The 16,420-nt window shown below is 43.0% G+C and overlaps 1 pseudogene; it reads left to right on the forward strand.

Annotated features, from left to right (window-relative positions):
- Positions 1-12,574, forward strand: part of LOC141113996 (pre-mRNA-processing factor 6-like) — a 30,213-nt pseudogene extending 17,639 nt beyond the window's left edge.
- Positions 12,575-16,420: the final 3,846 nt, after the last annotated feature.

Raw genomic sequence — 16,420 nt, forward strand, 5'->3', positions numbered from 1 at the left:
TTGATGACAATGTTGTATTTGATGTGCTTATGTGGCTGACATGTTTGTTATACTTTTTTTAATCCAGTGATATTAAGAAAGCTCGTCTGCTGCTGAAATCTATGCGAGAAACCAACCCTCACCACCCACCCGCCTGGATCGCATCTGCCCGTCTGAAGGAAGTTACTGGCAACGTGCAAGTGGCTCGCAATCTCATCATGAAAGGAACAGAAATGTGTCCTAAGGTGAGGGTCCATCATTCATTATGGGAACAGCCTGTAATTTATTTTCAAGCTGTGATCATTAATATCGTTTTAAGTTTAGAGAGGCATGCCTGCCATACTGTTGCTTTTTGGTGGGGGTGCATTTTGGTTTGGGTGAGGCTTCTACAGTTAAATATAAGTAAAATACATGAAATGCTCTTATAATCTTATGGGAAAATTTTTGTTAACTTGAAGGGTCTGGCAATGGGGTCTCTTTAAGCTTGGCTCTCATGATGCAAAGGGGGATTTCTGTGCTTGGTTTCTGCATGCCTAGTTATGTTCATCCGCATGATATGGGGGAGCATACACCCGGTTTGTTTGAAATTTGCCTGGTTAATGTTCTCCCTTTTTAAAAATAAATAAATAAAAATTGTTCTACGTTGAAAATTTGAATTGCAAATCAATGTAGGGCTACATAATAATCTGAGGGTTGGTAGGTGAGAACGTTCTCTATGTTGGAGAGGCTGAGCAGCAAAGGCAGTTTTTCCAGTCCCTCCCTCCTATAAAAGTCAACTCATTGCTGTAGTAATCATTTTGTGGGGTGAGACACCCTTTTGATGTCCCTCCTTTGTATGTTTGCTGACAGAGTGAAGACGTATGGCTGGAAGCAGCCCGTCTCCTACCAGGAAACACGGCAAAGGCTGTTGTGGCCCAGGCCATTTGTCACCTTCCGCGGTCTGTCCGTATCTATATCTGAGCTGCTGAGCTAGAAACTGACCTTCGAGCCAAAAAGCGGGTGCTGCGGAAAGGTAACCATAGGTTTGTTTGTAAGGTTGTTTGTTTTTTTTGTTTTTTTTTTAGGGAACTACAAAGACTTTTTAGTTTGCTAATATGTTCTTTCAGATATCACGAAATTGCTTTTCTATTCAGCTGCGTTAATTTCCTGGAATCTGGCTTTTCATTGTCCTGTGTTTAACCACTTAAGAACCAGAAGGATTTGCCCCCTTAATGACTAGGGCATTGCGTCGCTTTAACTGACAACTGCGTGGTCGTATGACGCTGTACCCAAACAAAATTGACGTCCCTTTTTCGCACAGATAGAGCTTTCTTTTGGTGGTATTTGATCACCTTTTGTGGACTTTATTTTTTCCGCTATAAACAAAGAGCGACAATTTTGGGCAGATATATATTCTTCTACATATTTTTGGTAAAAAAAAATCACAGTAGGCTTATATTGATTGGTTTGCGCAAAAGTTATCATTTCTACAAACTATGGGATAGATTTAGGGACTTTTTTGTTACTACTGGTTATGGCGGCGATCCACGATTTTTAGTGGGACTGCGATATTGCGTCGGACAAATCTGACCCCAAATGACACTTTTTGGGAACCAGTGACTTTACATTGATCAGTGCTATAAAAATGCACTGATCAATGTAAAAATGATACTGGCAGGGAAGGGGTTGACTGTGTTCCCTCAGCATGTTCTAACTGTAGGGGGGATGGGCTGCCTGGGACATGACAGAGACCACTGTTCCTGATCACTGGGAATAGTAGATCTGTCATGTCATTTGTCAGGATGGGGATCCGTGAGAGCACGCAAGAGAGCCAACCTGCCGCAGTACAACTGCGGCGGGCGGTCGTTAACTGGTTAAAATGTAAAATCTGGCTCGGTGTTGGCGTGCCTGCTGTAATTGTGAAATTTGCTAGTGAGTCAAAGAACAGGCAGGAGGTGTGACAATGGTATGTTGTCTGTAGTGCTGCTGTCTGAGACTCTCTCCTATTATGCAGCAATATAGCAGAGCAGGGATGGATATGTTCACAAGAATGAAAAGTATCACATGGCTGTACGTGTTAATTTACAGATCATTTTGTAAATTGTCAAACTGTTCATTTAGCTGTTTGTGATACCTTTTTAAAATTAAAGTGATAAAATAATTGTATATTAAGTGATAATGTGTAGTGGTTTTGCACAGAGCAGCCCCAATCCTCTTCTTCTCGTGTCCGCCCCAACGGTGCTCCTGCCGAGCGCCCCCAGAGCAAGCAACTTGCAATAGGGAAGCACCTGAGCAGACGAGCTCCCAGGCCGCTGCTCTGCGTTTCATTCACACACACACAGCCATTGCTGGCTTCGCCCCCTCTCTCCCCTCATTGGCTGTCATTAACTGTCTCAGCCAATGAGCAGGGAGAGACCCATTAGAGCTGAGGCTCCAGTGCACAGTGCTTGAGAAAGATCAGGCTCAGGTAAGTATTAGGCGGGAGCTGTTGCACACAGGTTTTTTTTTTTTTTTTACCTCTATGCATAGAATAAGGTAAAAAAAAAAAAAACCTTGAACCTTTAGAACCACTTTAAGCTGCAACTTGCACTTTTCCCAAATATATATAAAAGAAACCTTGTTTTCTCTGCACAGCTCTTGAGCATGTTCCAAACTCTGTCCATCTGTGGAAGGCCGCTGTGGAACTGGAGGAGCCTGAGGATGCGAGGATCATGCTTAGCCGCGCTGTAGAATGCTGCCCCACTAGTGTAGAGGTGAGAGTCCAGGCAAATTCAGCAAACGGCATTGTAAAAATTCTAACCATAAACTATTACTTAGTATTCCCTTTGGGGAAGCCACAACAAGACTGATGCTGATTGCTTGTAGAGCTTAACATTTTCAGGACAGGAGTTTGGTGGTATTGCTGTAGTATATACTCAAAACCAAATTGTACCAATACTCTCCAGACCAAAAGGTGTGTGTGTTTTGTTTTTTTGTTTTTTTTTTTGTTTTTTGTTTTTTTTTGGGGGGGTGGGGGGTTTGTATGTAATGTGGAAACCTCAGAATAAAGGCAAAAGCCTGACAATGATTACAACATGCTTTATATGGAACTGCATTGGTGAAATGTAAGGTTCACCTGCTGAATCAGGTTGAAAAATATTAATGAAAAATGCTATTTTTTTTTGTTTTTCTTGTGGTCTAGTTGTGGTTGGCCCTGGCCAGGTTGAAGACCTACGAGAATGCCCGTAAGGTCTTGAACAAGGCTTGAGAGAACATCCCTACTGACAGACACATCTGGATTACAGCCGCCAAACTGGAGGAGGCCAATGGAAACACACAGATGGTGGAAAAGATTGTGGACAGAGCCATCACATCTCTGAGAGCCAACAGAGTAGAAATCAACCGAGAACAGTGGATACAGGTAGGTTTGGCATATGTTAGTGGAACAGGGCTATAGGTTTGTAAATAAACACAGGTGAGCATAATTGGCCTGCACAGTGTTTGGTGGGTGGAGTTAGGAATCTGCAATCCTCAGAATTGCAAGCTCATATTTGGGTTTTCAGGGACATCAGTTTACTATAAACCAGTTGATTTGCTTGTATAAATTTCAATGCTAATTTTTTCTCAGGAAGTAATCATAGGTATTCAGGGAGATAAATATCATTACCTTGGTGTTTTTATTTTTTATTTTTATTTTTTCCATATGTAGGACGCAGAGGAGTGTGACAAAGCAGGCAGTGTGGTAACATGCCAAGCTGTTACTAGGGCAGTCATTGGAATTGGAATAGAAGAGGAGGACAGGAAACGCACGTGGATGGAGGATGCTGGAAGTGTGAGTCCCTCTTTGTGCTTTAAATCGCAGTACAAGACTTCCAGGTTATTGCCTTTTATATAAAATATCTTTTGGCTTGCAGTGTGTATCTCATGGTGCACTGGAGTGTGCCCATGCTATCTACGCATACGCCCTGCAGGCGTTCCCCATGAAGAAGAGCGTGTGGCTGCGGGCTGCCTACTTTGAAAAGAATCACGGAACAAGGTATGTGTGTGTGGTCTAGATGAATCAGTTATCAGATTGTATATTGTAGATTATTCCTACTTCTACTGTCTTCTCTAGCTGAATATCATCTTTTTTTAAGATTGGGATAAAATGTGGTCCTTTTTAGAGCCCCTTAGAGGTTTTATTGCTCTGTTTTCCCACAGGAGAGACTCACATTATCTATATGCCATGGTGTCCATTACCGCCAGGACAGAAAGCAATTTGAAAAATACAACATTTTTGTAGCTGTCACCAGAACAGGAGGTGAGTAGGAAATTTTCCACTGTTTTCCACTGAGGCATGCGTCTTAGTAATGCCTCAGTGGAATTTTTGAAATGACAGAATTAAAAGCTCAACTGAAATTTTCAATCTTCCCCGTTCTATCCAAATCTAAAAAATGTTTTGCTGGAGTTAGGATTTTATCAAGTCACTCACTGCTTTCTTCTAAAAATGAAAGCCCAAATGAACCTTTAGTTTAAATTCGCTAAATACATTCCAGGTTCAAAAGAAGCTGTGCAATGGCTTACAACTCATTTTTTTTTTTTTCTGAAGCTGCTGCAGCCTGAAGGGGGAAAAAAAACTCCTGTCTCATGCTAGCAGATGTAGAGCGGGATGCTTTGGGGAAGCAGTGCAAAGGTCTTTCCACACCTATTGAAATTCTTGAAAAGTATTTAGTAGGGGTCGACCAGTTATCGTTTTTTTTTTGGGGGGGCGATACCAATTTTCCAGCTGCCTTTTAGGCTGATAGCCGATATCAGGTGCCATAGCGGAGGAAGACAGGGGAAGGGGTGTGTCCCCTCTCGCTGCTTGTAATAACAGGCGAACGGCTGCTTAGCCACATCGGTTGTTATTAAAAGAAAGCTGACCATCTTCTCTAAAGAATGGTACCAGGATAATAGCTGCAGGCATCACCCTTGAAGCAATATCGGTAAGTTTGTGACCAATACCGTTTCTTCAAAAAAGGTGAATATCGGCTGCGGATAATGGGCCGCACCGTTAATCGGTCGACCCCTAGAATTTCGCTTATTTCAACTAAAAGTTCAGTTAAGCCTTAATAGCACATATTGTGCTAAACGGTGGGTTCAATTAGAAATATATGACTCAATTATGTACTTCTTTCACCCTCTGTTTCTACAGGGAGTCCCTGGAGACCCTCCTGCAGAGAGCTGTCGCCCATTGTCCAAAGGCTGAGGTTTTGTGGCTGATGGGTGCCAAGTCTAAATGGCTGGCAGGTGATGTTCCAGCCGCTAGGAGTATCCTCGCTCTTGCCTTCCAGGTGAGTCCTCTCGTGGCCCGAGTTACCTTTTGGTGCTATGGCTGCAGTACTTGAAAGGGTAACCACCTTTTGTGGGTAAAAAAAAAAATAACATTTTTTAATTATTTTATAGTATATTCAATTGCAATAAAGTCATATTGTAATTTTAAAGTTATCAAAATTTTTCTGTAAAATGCAATATGGCTACCTGGAGGTGTTCTGTACACAGGATGCAGACCCTGTAACTTTCCTTTTTAGAGCCCTGTATGTGCAGCAGCTGATTTATAATGATAAAGCCACTTCCATTAGATTCACTCATGCACATGGACACGGAGAATCACACAGGGATGTCTTCAGAGTAACAAAGTAGGAATCTGCAGCAAAGTTTATTAAAATCCTTTTACATAGATTACCCAGAGGGGAATTTTTTTTTTTTTTCTCGATAAAAGTGGAGTTACTCTTTTAAAGCAGACATCAAGGTGTTCTGAAATATAATGCTTATTTTAATTTGATTTCTGAAAAAAAAAATCTATTCTAAGCTCAGGCTCTAAGCATGATATCAAAAATGTAATCCGTTACAAGTTTGGTGGCTGCATTATTTATTTATTTTCAGGCTTTTATTTTCCCCTTTTTGTTTTACATGTTGTGATCCTGTCTATTATTATACTTGTCCTAGGGTGACGATGCTCACTCATTGTACTGTCTGTGGAGGAGCAGAATTGACACCCTAGGTAGGACAGTACAAACGCCACCTTCTCTTCTCATCTTTGAGAGGGAGGAGTTGTGTAGTTCTGAGAGAAATGAACAGGGTGGTTAACATTGCAGAGAGCACAGTACACGACTGCACTGGATTTCTGTCAGGATTTTTTTTTTTGTTTGTTTTTTTTGCATTGATAGAAGAGGTGAAAAATCACTTCCACTGCTATATTTAACAAACCAAAGGAAGTAAGCCAGACAATTTCATTGTTGGGGCTTCCATACATTTTCCCAAGCACCCTGCTACCTGAGGCTGCACAATGTACATTTTTGGTGTATTTCCAGGCCTCAAAGCCACAGGTGTTCCTTACAGCTGCCCTATAGACACGAGTGGACAGACTTTCTGCATTCTGTACACCTGCACGAGTTTACTTACTGTAAGTTCCATTACAGCCAGGTACAATCCATGTCAAAATGGCAGCTGCACAGCACCTGTGGCTCCCAGATGGGGTAATAGGCCCGAACGTTATGCTGTACTCCTCCAGAGCGCCATGTGCATTAGCGGTAAGTGCACTGTTCCCAGCTAAGAACTAAAATTGATGTTCTTGCTCTGTAGGATCGTAGGCAGTGAGAAGGGGTGGCACTTGGTGGGTTAACAGACGTTGGAGGACTTAGGGATAGATGTTAAGCCTGGGTTCACACTATAGCCATGCGGGAACCAGCGTGATTCCAGTGCCGGTTCCCGCATCTCATCTCTCCCGCAGGCAGTTCACACTGCTCCCTGCGAACCGCTGCGGGTGTCGATACAATGTTAAGACACCCCCAGATCGGTTCTCAGATCGCAGTGCAAACTGTGGATTCGGACAGGAATCTGATGAACTGTGAACACCCTGCGATCCGATTCCAGTGCGGGGAAAAAAAAGTGTCCCTGCACCTTTTTTGTGCAAATCCAATGCGAGTTCAGCCATACAACTGTATGGCTGAACTCGCATTGCACAGACATCGCATGTGATCAATGCGGTGCAAATCACATGCAATGTTTGAGTTTGCAAGATTGTGAACCCAGGCTAAACATGTGCTGCTGTTGATTCATGGCCCAAAGAGTAGCTGTAGATGCAGCGGTGGCTCAGAGTATATGGTATTACATGCTCAGCAAAGTCTTGTCACTCTTTTAAAGGAGAAGTAAGGTCAAAGCTCTTTTGGCTCTCCTGTGGGTCATAGGAGTGCATTCCTGTGACCCATATTCAACCGAACGTGGGTTAAAATTTGCTTTCGGCTGATGTTACTCAGGCGGTCCAGGTTCTGGATGGATCCTGCGCCTCAGGTCACCGCTGGGAGACTGAGCCCAGCCGCCCCTGTCCCCTCCACAGCCCAGCGTTCCAGTGAGTGCTAGTGGGGCAGAGCAGAGAGCCACTGTCTGACAGTCTCCGCTCTCGGCTCAGAATGGGCCTGAGAACGATCAGCTGTCTTTGATCCCTCAGTTCTTGGTCCTGGAGACAGAGGGGGACAGATGCCGTATTGGACCGATGCTGCATTCACCTAGGTGAGTAGAAATTTTTTTTTTTTTTTTCAATCCCGTCATTCTCTTTTTTAAAGTAGATGTTAATTTGATTTGTGAAATTTGACCTAAGCACATATATCTGTAGTGTTTTCTTATCTCTTTCCAAAGCCCTGAGTCCCATGATTTTCTGCTGTTTCTTTGCTCTGTTATCAGCATGACAAGTTCTCCATCAACCAAAATAAAAGCAGCCCGAAATTTGTGTCGTGGAAGGTTGCTATAAATAGATAAGCAGAGAGCTTGTCTATTCACAGCACAGCTCTGCACATTCCTTCCTCTTTCTGTCAATGTGCAAGGGGGTGTGCCTTTCCTCCAATCAGCTTTGACTCGGTGTATGCAAAGACTTTACTGCAGTGCTGAGCAAGAAGAGAAAATTTGTAACACGATGTCCACTTTCTAAAGAATGTAGCAAGCTGAAGACAGCAGATATACGTAGTAAAACTTATGGTGGGAGATTTTTTTCATCCCTGTGTATCATATAAGGCTGTTCACTTCACTGGGTATTGGAGAGGGTTTACATCTACTTTAATGCTATAAAACCATTTGTACATTTAACTCTTTGGTTGGAATTGCTCTTTAATATTTTTTTTTCTTTTTCAGGCCAACCCGAACAGCAAGGAGATTTGGCTGGCTGCTGTGAAGTTGGGATCTGAAAATAATGAATATGAGCGTGCCCGAAGGCTGCTGGCAAAGGCTAGAAGCAGTGCTCCCGCCGCCAGGGTACTCATCTTGTAAATATTATATATTTTTTTTTTTGTTTTTGTAGCAGAGACCCTAGGAAATACAATGGCAATTGTTGCAATTTTTTATGTCACACGGTATTTGCACAGCAGTTTTTCAAATGCAATTTCTTTTGGAATGTTTTTTTTTTTTTAATGAATTAAAAAAAAAAAAAAACTATATATACCCCAATTTTTTTGTATAATATGAAGGATTGTTACGCCGAGTAAATGGATACCTAACATGTCACGCTTTAAAATTGCGCACCTTCGTGGAAACTATGGTACTTAAGAAATCTCCATAGGACACATTTTAAACGCCTTTACAGGCTACCTGTTTAGAGTTACAGATGAAGTCTAGCGCTATAATTATTGCTCTCGCTCTAACGTTTGCGGCGATGGCTCACATGTGTGGTGCTAACACCGTTTACGTATGCGTGTGTGACTTGCGTATGCGTTCGCTTCTAATCAGGATGGGACCTTATTGTGGTTGGTTCTGGAATCCCACCATATGATATATGTCTTCTTCCCCCTAATCCAGGTGTTCATGAAATCAGTCAAGCTGGAGTGGGTGCTGGGGAAAGTAGATGCCGCGCTGGAACTGTGTGAAGAGGCATTGTGTCACAATGAGGATTTCCCTAAACTCTGGATGATGATGGGGCAGATTGAGAAGCACAGAGAGAAGATGGAAAAAGCGAGAGAATCTTAAAATCAGGGGGTGAGTTCTGACATCAGCTTCTCTCCGTGGTCAGTTTGATGCTTTAACCCTTTCGCTGCTAGAGCCATTTTTTTGCTTTTTCTGCACACTTGTAAAAAATTCAATTTAGACCTGAAGATTGAATAAAACCCCCAAAACATCATATATTTTCTGAAAGCAGACACACTATAGAATAAAATGGTGGTAGTTCCATTTTCTCTTACAAGAGGGATAACCCGTATGGGTGGGCAGACAGTAGGTTAATAAAGCTTTTATGAATGCATCAGCATACTGTTTAGATTCCAGTGTCCACCTCTCCCCAGCACTTCCACTTTGTTGCCTTTTAATTTTAATTTTATGTCCTCATTTGGATGGGTAAAGAACTATAATTTCTGCTCCTACTTTCACCTTATTTATCTTTTCCTGTTTTGTCTAAACCTGACACTTTAACTTGAGTTTCGGGGTAACAGGGCAGCTGCTGGCATGTCAGCTGACTGCATTCTCAGAAGATGGGAGACTGTCATATTTCGGGTGACCTCTGACCCTCTAATTCGGCAAAGGCACTTCCAATATTTTTTTTCAAAGGTCTCCTCTAGTCTTGCCTCCATGGTGTTAAAGGGTAACTCCACTTTCTTGGGGAAAAAAAAATATAGCCAATAAATTTGTGACACAAGTCATATTGTAATTGAATGTTTTTAAAAATTACCTTTCCTTTTTAATCTGCAGCGCTGTAATTTTCTGTAAAATGCAATATGGCAACCTGCAGGCATTGTTTACATAATTGGTGTACAGAATACCCCCCAAAGGGAAATTGTCTAAAGGGTGAAGACTTTGCAACTTTCCTCACTAGAGCTCTGCAAGTGCAGCAGCAGATTGATCATTATAAAATTACTTCCCGATTGTGGATTTCCTGATAAGCTTTTTAGACTTCACTCTTGTTGCCTCCTGGAACTCTTTCACATTCCATCAAGTTCTCAACCCTCTTGGTCATTAAAGTGGTGATAATATGCATATATAGAGGGGGGAAGAGAGCTGTGTATAATGCAACCTTCAAATTTCCCAACAACCAAAAAAATCAAATCACATGAAATTCAATTGTTACCACTCAGATGCCCCAATCTGTCATCCTAGCTGAATGGCCTTACTATTTGCAGTTGCTGGTCGGGTTGAATACCAGCTCGTCTGGTACATTGAGGGTTACAACAAAATGGCGCCCATCTGCATGCTGTCTCAGCATGTAGCAAATCTTACTTAAACCGTAAGTAAACCCTCCTATCGTTTTCAGCTTAGGAAGCTGCCATCTTTGCCTTTGTTTAATCTACAACTGTCATGGTGCTGCACATGTGATCAGTTATGACACCAGCCATTGGATGGTTTGACAGTTTGGCTGAGAGCACAACCAATGGGAGTGTTACATTTCCTGCACGTGCCGGAAATAAAACTGTTTTATGGATGGGTTTATTCCGCTTTAAGTAAAAATGTTTTTTTAAGTAAAAATGGTTTCAGATTGGTTTCCTACTCTCCTCTTCTAGGGGTTAGAAGGGTTCTCCCTTAGAAGACCAAGCTGAAGGACAGGCGCCATTTCGTTATAACCAAAAAAGCAACTTCCTTCAACCAAGTGCAAGAACTGAAAAAAGTGGTCCTGTCAGTTCTGTAACAGATTCCAAAAGGAGGTTCTCTGCTATAGAATAGGTATTACATTCCCCACTCTGGTGCCCCGTGTCTCTTACCTTCTCCTTTATTCCAATGTTGTATCCTCCATCAGACTCTACAACATTCAACACTCCAGAAAGTGTCAGGTGGCCCCCCCGCTATGTTGTTGTTTCTCACTCCAACTCCTATTTCATTGCTGATTCCTGTAATGACGTACAGATCGGAGAAAGGAACCACAGTGCTAGGGAGGGAAAAACCAAGGAATCAGACATTTCCAGAAGTGTCGAATGCTATAGAATTCTCTGGAGTGCTGGGACAAAGGGGGAGATAGGAGACATGGGCCAACATGGAGGTGGGTATAATACCTCTTCAAGTACAGCTTCAATCCGCCTCTTTCCAGAAAGGTGTATAACCTTGTGTCACATCTCTCCCCATCTCAGTCCTCTCTTGGCTATAACACAACCTTACTCCTCACTTTTCCAAATAGTAGGTGAATCAAGTCTTGTCTTTGTACCTTTTTGTATACCACCTCCCTGTGTCAGCTCTTTGTTGTTTTTCTTGTAGACAGGAAGAGTATCTACAGGAGGACTCAGAAGATGACTACATCTCAACACTTGAAACAACCCTCGCAGCGTTACAAAACAAGGTCCGATAATTCTTAGTGGAGCTGAGCGATGCTTAGGACAATAGGCTCAATTCCCAAAGCTTTATGCGAGGACTAAAGGGAGGAGTGGAATAATACCTTTCTTGTCAGTGAAAATGACGCTTTGTGCCCTCCCACTGCAGTGTTCTGATCTGGCAGAGCTACGTAACAACCACACCCCTCATGCTTTGTGCTCTCTCACTGCATTGTTGTGTGCTGGCAGAGCTAAGTAACAACCACACCCCTCATGCTTTGTGCCCTCTGACTGCAGTATTCTGTGCTGGCAGAGCTAAGTAACAACCACACCCCTCAATTCCTTCCTGAAGAAGGAATTCACAGTGAAATCCCTCTTCACCACACCACAACTGCATCCATAGGACGCGGTTGTGGCACGGCCCCATTCACTTCTTTAGGGATGCAGTGCCAGGCAGTATTGCCTGCCAACCACGACATGCCCTATTATTATTTTTTTATGCCGGCACAGCTTTGTCACTGTGACAATTTGTATTGGGCTATCCGGCAGCCATTGCCTGGTTTTGATAATGCATCTAGGGTGAGTTAAAAATATGCCTCATCTGTCTGGTTTTGCTTCCCAACAGTGCCCATGTGAAAGGGGGCCTTAGACTGCTTTTTATCCTGTAACTTCACTTGGGCTTTAAAGAACTGCTGCACACCAGCTGAAAGATAACATCAGACTTGTAGAGTGACTGGCTGCTTCCTAAGCTGACACGTAGCAGGGGAAAGTACTTAGGTTGGCTTACTGTACTGAGGGAAGGTCACTTTTGTTGTTTAATGTTCAGAACTCCAATTTGTTTTAAGAGGTTGGCTAAAGTGGCCTTTCTTTTTACAATGGTTTATGTTGATCAGTTTATCTAGGCAGCAATGAATGAATTACAGTCCTATCCGGAAGCATTCTTGTGATTTTCGTATTTTCCCAGCAATCAGTTCCTTGTTTGTATTGCATTTTCGACTCCTCATAGTTCTGCTTTTTCATGTTGTATTTGGAGGTATTTTATTTTTTCAGTCCTGGTTCAAATGACAGAAATACAGGTTTTCCTCCCTTAAGGGTGTTTGTAAAATTTAACAAGAAAAACAGTGTCTATTTCACGTGCCCTTTACATTTTTTTTTTTTTTTTTTTTTGTTCCTCTTCCATATTATTAGGTGAAGGAAATGGAAAGCCAGTTGAAGCAGCTGCAGAAGACACAGATGGCCACAGGGGGGCAGCACCCATTACAATGATGTACTGTACAGCATTGCAACATAAACGATTTCCGTCTCTGCATTTGTGCGCAAGGATGGCTAAATGCCCGCAAGACCCTCATCTACAGTGTGTAGTCCACCCTGACAGCCAATTGGGCTAAATGTACAAAAAAAAAGAACACTGTATATATTCTGCTGTGTGTGTCGTCATTGCAGTTTGATCCTCAAAAACTGAAGGTGCTGATCATACTCAGGAAGTTGACATCTTTTTCTCTGATCCTAATGCAGCACAGATACAGAACCTGTAGAGTGTTATGTCCAACGCTGGCCAACAATTTTTTTTTTTATGTTTAAAAATAGCTATCCAGGGTAAAAATGCTTGATTGTTTTTTTTTTTTTAATTTTTCCTTATATTGGTATCTGTGTACCAATATCCTGCTCACTTCCTGTGTGGTCACCAGGGCAGGGAGCGAACATACTTTTCTCCATGACGGATAGACACAGCAGTAAATATCTGAGAGGATATAACCCTTCTCCATCTCAAAAAAAAAAAGTTTGGGCTAGAGATGGAGAATTACTTTAGTCTAATACCATGTATGGATATCATTTTAAAATGTCAGCTTTTAAAAAGTCTAAATACAACTATCTTTGGGCCTTCTTTCCTTTTAACACCCGAGGGTCACCTAAAAACTCCTGGGCAGGAATGGACACTGAAACTCCTAGGCAGGCTGGGATACCTTTATCTCCTAGGTGAGCAGGGACACTTGGGACTCCAAGGCAGACAGGCACACCTGGGACTCCTAGGTGGGTGGGAACATCTGGAATTCCTAGGCTAACTGGGACACCTAGAACTCCTAGGCAGGCAGGGACACCTGGAGCTTCTAGGTGTACAGGGACACCTGGAATTCCTAAGATGGCGGGGACACCTGGAACTACTAAGCAGATGAGAACACCTGAAGCTCCAAGGTGGGCAAGAGACATTTGGAACTCCTAAGAAGGCAGGGACAGCTGGAACTTCTAGATAGATGGGGACACCTGCACTCTGCAAGAACAGCTGGAAATCCTAAGGGGCAAGAACACCTGAAACTTCTGAGCAGTCAGGGACAACTAGAACTCCAAGGTAGACAGGGACACCTGGATCTCCTAGGTGGATGGGGACACCTGGAACTCCTAGGTGGGCAGGGATATTTGGAACTCTTAAGGAGGCAAGGACACCTGGAACTCCTAGATGGGTGAGGACACCTGCAACTCCTAGGTAGCCAGGGACACCTGCAACTCCTAGGTAGCCGGGGACACCTGCAACTCCTGGGCGGGTGGGGACACCTGCAACTCCTGGGCGGGTGGGGACACCTGCAACTCCTGGGCGGGTGGGGACACCTGCAACTCCTGGGCGGGTGGGGACACCTGCAACTCCTGGGCGGGTGGGGACACCTGCGACCCCCTAGGCAGACGGGGACACCTGCGACCCCCTAGGCAGACGGGGACACCTGCGACCCCCTAGGCAGACGGGGACACCTGCGACCCCCTAGGCAGACGGGGACACCTGCGACCCCCTAGGCAGACGGGGACACCTGCGACCCCCTAGGCAGACGGGGACACCTGCGACCCCCTAGGCAGACGGGGACACCTGCGACCCCCTAGGCAGACGGGGACACCTGCGACCCCCTAGGCGGGCAAGAACAGCTGACACTCCTAGGTGCACAGGGACACTTGGAACTCCTAAGCAGATGAAGACACCTGGAACTCCTAAGCAGATGAAGACACCTGGAACTCCTAAGCAGATGAAGACACCTGGAACTCCTAAGCAGATGAAGACACCTGGAACTCCTAGGTGGGCACGAACAGCTGGAAATCTTAGGAGGGTAAGGCAAAGCCTTGAACTGTAGTGAAGGGGCTCACTAATGAATCTCCTGTAGGAAGACCATGAGTGACTCATTCCTTTTGGATTAAACCAGAGATCTCCTTGCATTCATACTCTATTCGCATGTGTTTCTGTTTCCAGGCCCATGTACGTCCAGACACCATACAAGTGTGAACACAACCCAGCTGATACCACAAATAAAACCTTGTATGGAGTAATCTGTTTTCTATTTCTCGTGTTCTACAGCTTCTGTAGCTGTTCTTATAGAATATACTAAACACACCTTGCCTTTACATAGTTATGTTTAAATTTTGACTTTTGTATATCTTTTTTATTAAAATACTTTATGTAAAATCTTTATTTGACAAATAAACATTTATTATAGGATTTATCTCTGACAATCTGTTGGGTTTTCTTCTTAGAAAGGTTGGAGGTATTCTGACTTTACATTACAGTTTGTGTAATCTGTTCTCCTCGCCTTTTACAGAACATACAGAAATCACTCCTCCTCAGCGTTGCCAACCTCCCGCAGCATTTTCTTACCGACCAAAACATGGAAAATGTGCTGATGGAGAACATTATTTACTGACAATCTGAAAAATGACAGAACTATTAAAAACTAAGACAATTTGCATTTAAACAGTATAAACACAATATGAAAATACTGACAATACCCAATACCAGTTATTTGCTTGGTGTACACTTAAAAAGTCATGCAGCATGACAAATTATCAGCTCCTATTTACACACAGTTGTGAAAATTAGATTTTTACAAACTGTCTATATATTTACTGACCGTTGTCAACCCTGCTCCTCATCTTTTTATCCCAATGATTCTGTCTTCCTCTTGTTGAAGGTTTTTTTCTCTCTGATATCTTGTACTTTTAGCTGGAGATCTATGTTTGGTTGTCTGCGGTGATGGCCTTGCTAATTTACATCTGTTACTGATTTCAGAAATGAAAAAAATATTTTTTTTTTTAATGCGTTTGAAAGTAGAGTTCAGAGTCAAGTGATGGGGTGGGGGTTATTCTTTTTATTGAGGTTTCTAACTGTGGTTCTCTTGTGTGTTTGTTGATAGAATAATAATCGTGGTTTAGTTGAGAGGAGCCCAGTGGGGGGGTTAGCAGATCTATTATAACTGGGGAATGCCTTTTACTTGTTTGATAGGACGAAGATTCTGGGCATCCTAGTGTGAAGAAGTTTGGAGAATGGCACCCTCTTGTGGGGGGAAAGGAAGCTTGTTTTTACAAAGGAAATGCTAACTTCAGCTAGGCAATTGGCTTAAGTATTGTGCGTATTATCCTTCCATTGTGTTCTAATCTCCATAGTGGCTGCTTTATGTTCCTCGTGGAAGTTTAATTGTCTGTAGTTTAAATTTCCATGTTGACTCCTTTATGACTGTTGGTGAACGTCTTTCACTTTCTTCATAGGACCAGATTTCAGTGCATGCCCAGCTTTAACTAGGTATTTGCACTAAAGTATTCTGCATGGTGCCCCCCTTTCTTCCTATTATTGAAGTTCCATTGTCTGTGGTTTAATTCTTCTTCATGTTGACTCCCGTTGTTGAAAGTCTTGTACTTTCTTAAGAGGGCCAGGTTTGAATGTGCCTGTGAGATAGAGTGCAGAGACGGGCACCCTCTGGTGATTGTGGAGAATAATTTTTCTGACAGAGGATATGTTAAACTATAGCTTTAACTGGGTATTTGGGCTGAGATATTCTGTATGGTGCCTATTCCCTCCTTTCCTTCCTTCCTTCCCTTCCTCCCTTCCTTCCTTTCCTCCGTTCCTTATTTTCTCCCTCCCTGTCTTCCCTCCCTTCCTTATTTCCTTTCCTTTCCTTCCCTTCCTACCTTTATCCCACCCTTCCTTCCCTTTCTCGCTTCCTTCTTTCCTCCCTCCCTCCCTTCCCTTCAGTTTCTTCCTTCCCTTCCTTTATCCTTTTCTTTCTTCTTTTTTTTCCCCTTCCTTCCATCCTTCTTCCCTTCCTCCTTTCCTTTCCTTTTTCACTTCCTCCTTTCCTTTATCCCTTCCTCCTTTCCTTTATCCCTTCCTCCTTTCCTTTCCTTTATCCTTTCCTTTCCTTTATCCCTTCCTCCTTTCCTTTCCTTTATCCCTTCCTCCTTTGTCTTCCCTTGTATAGAATTTTTTGATATAACAATAATTC

This window comes from Aquarana catesbeiana, linkage group LG12, assembly GCF_042186555.1.
Source record: "Aquarana catesbeiana isolate 2022-GZ linkage group LG12, ASM4218655v1, whole genome shotgun sequence".
NCBI lineage: Eukaryota > Metazoa > Chordata > Amphibia > Anura > Ranidae > Aquarana > Aquarana catesbeiana.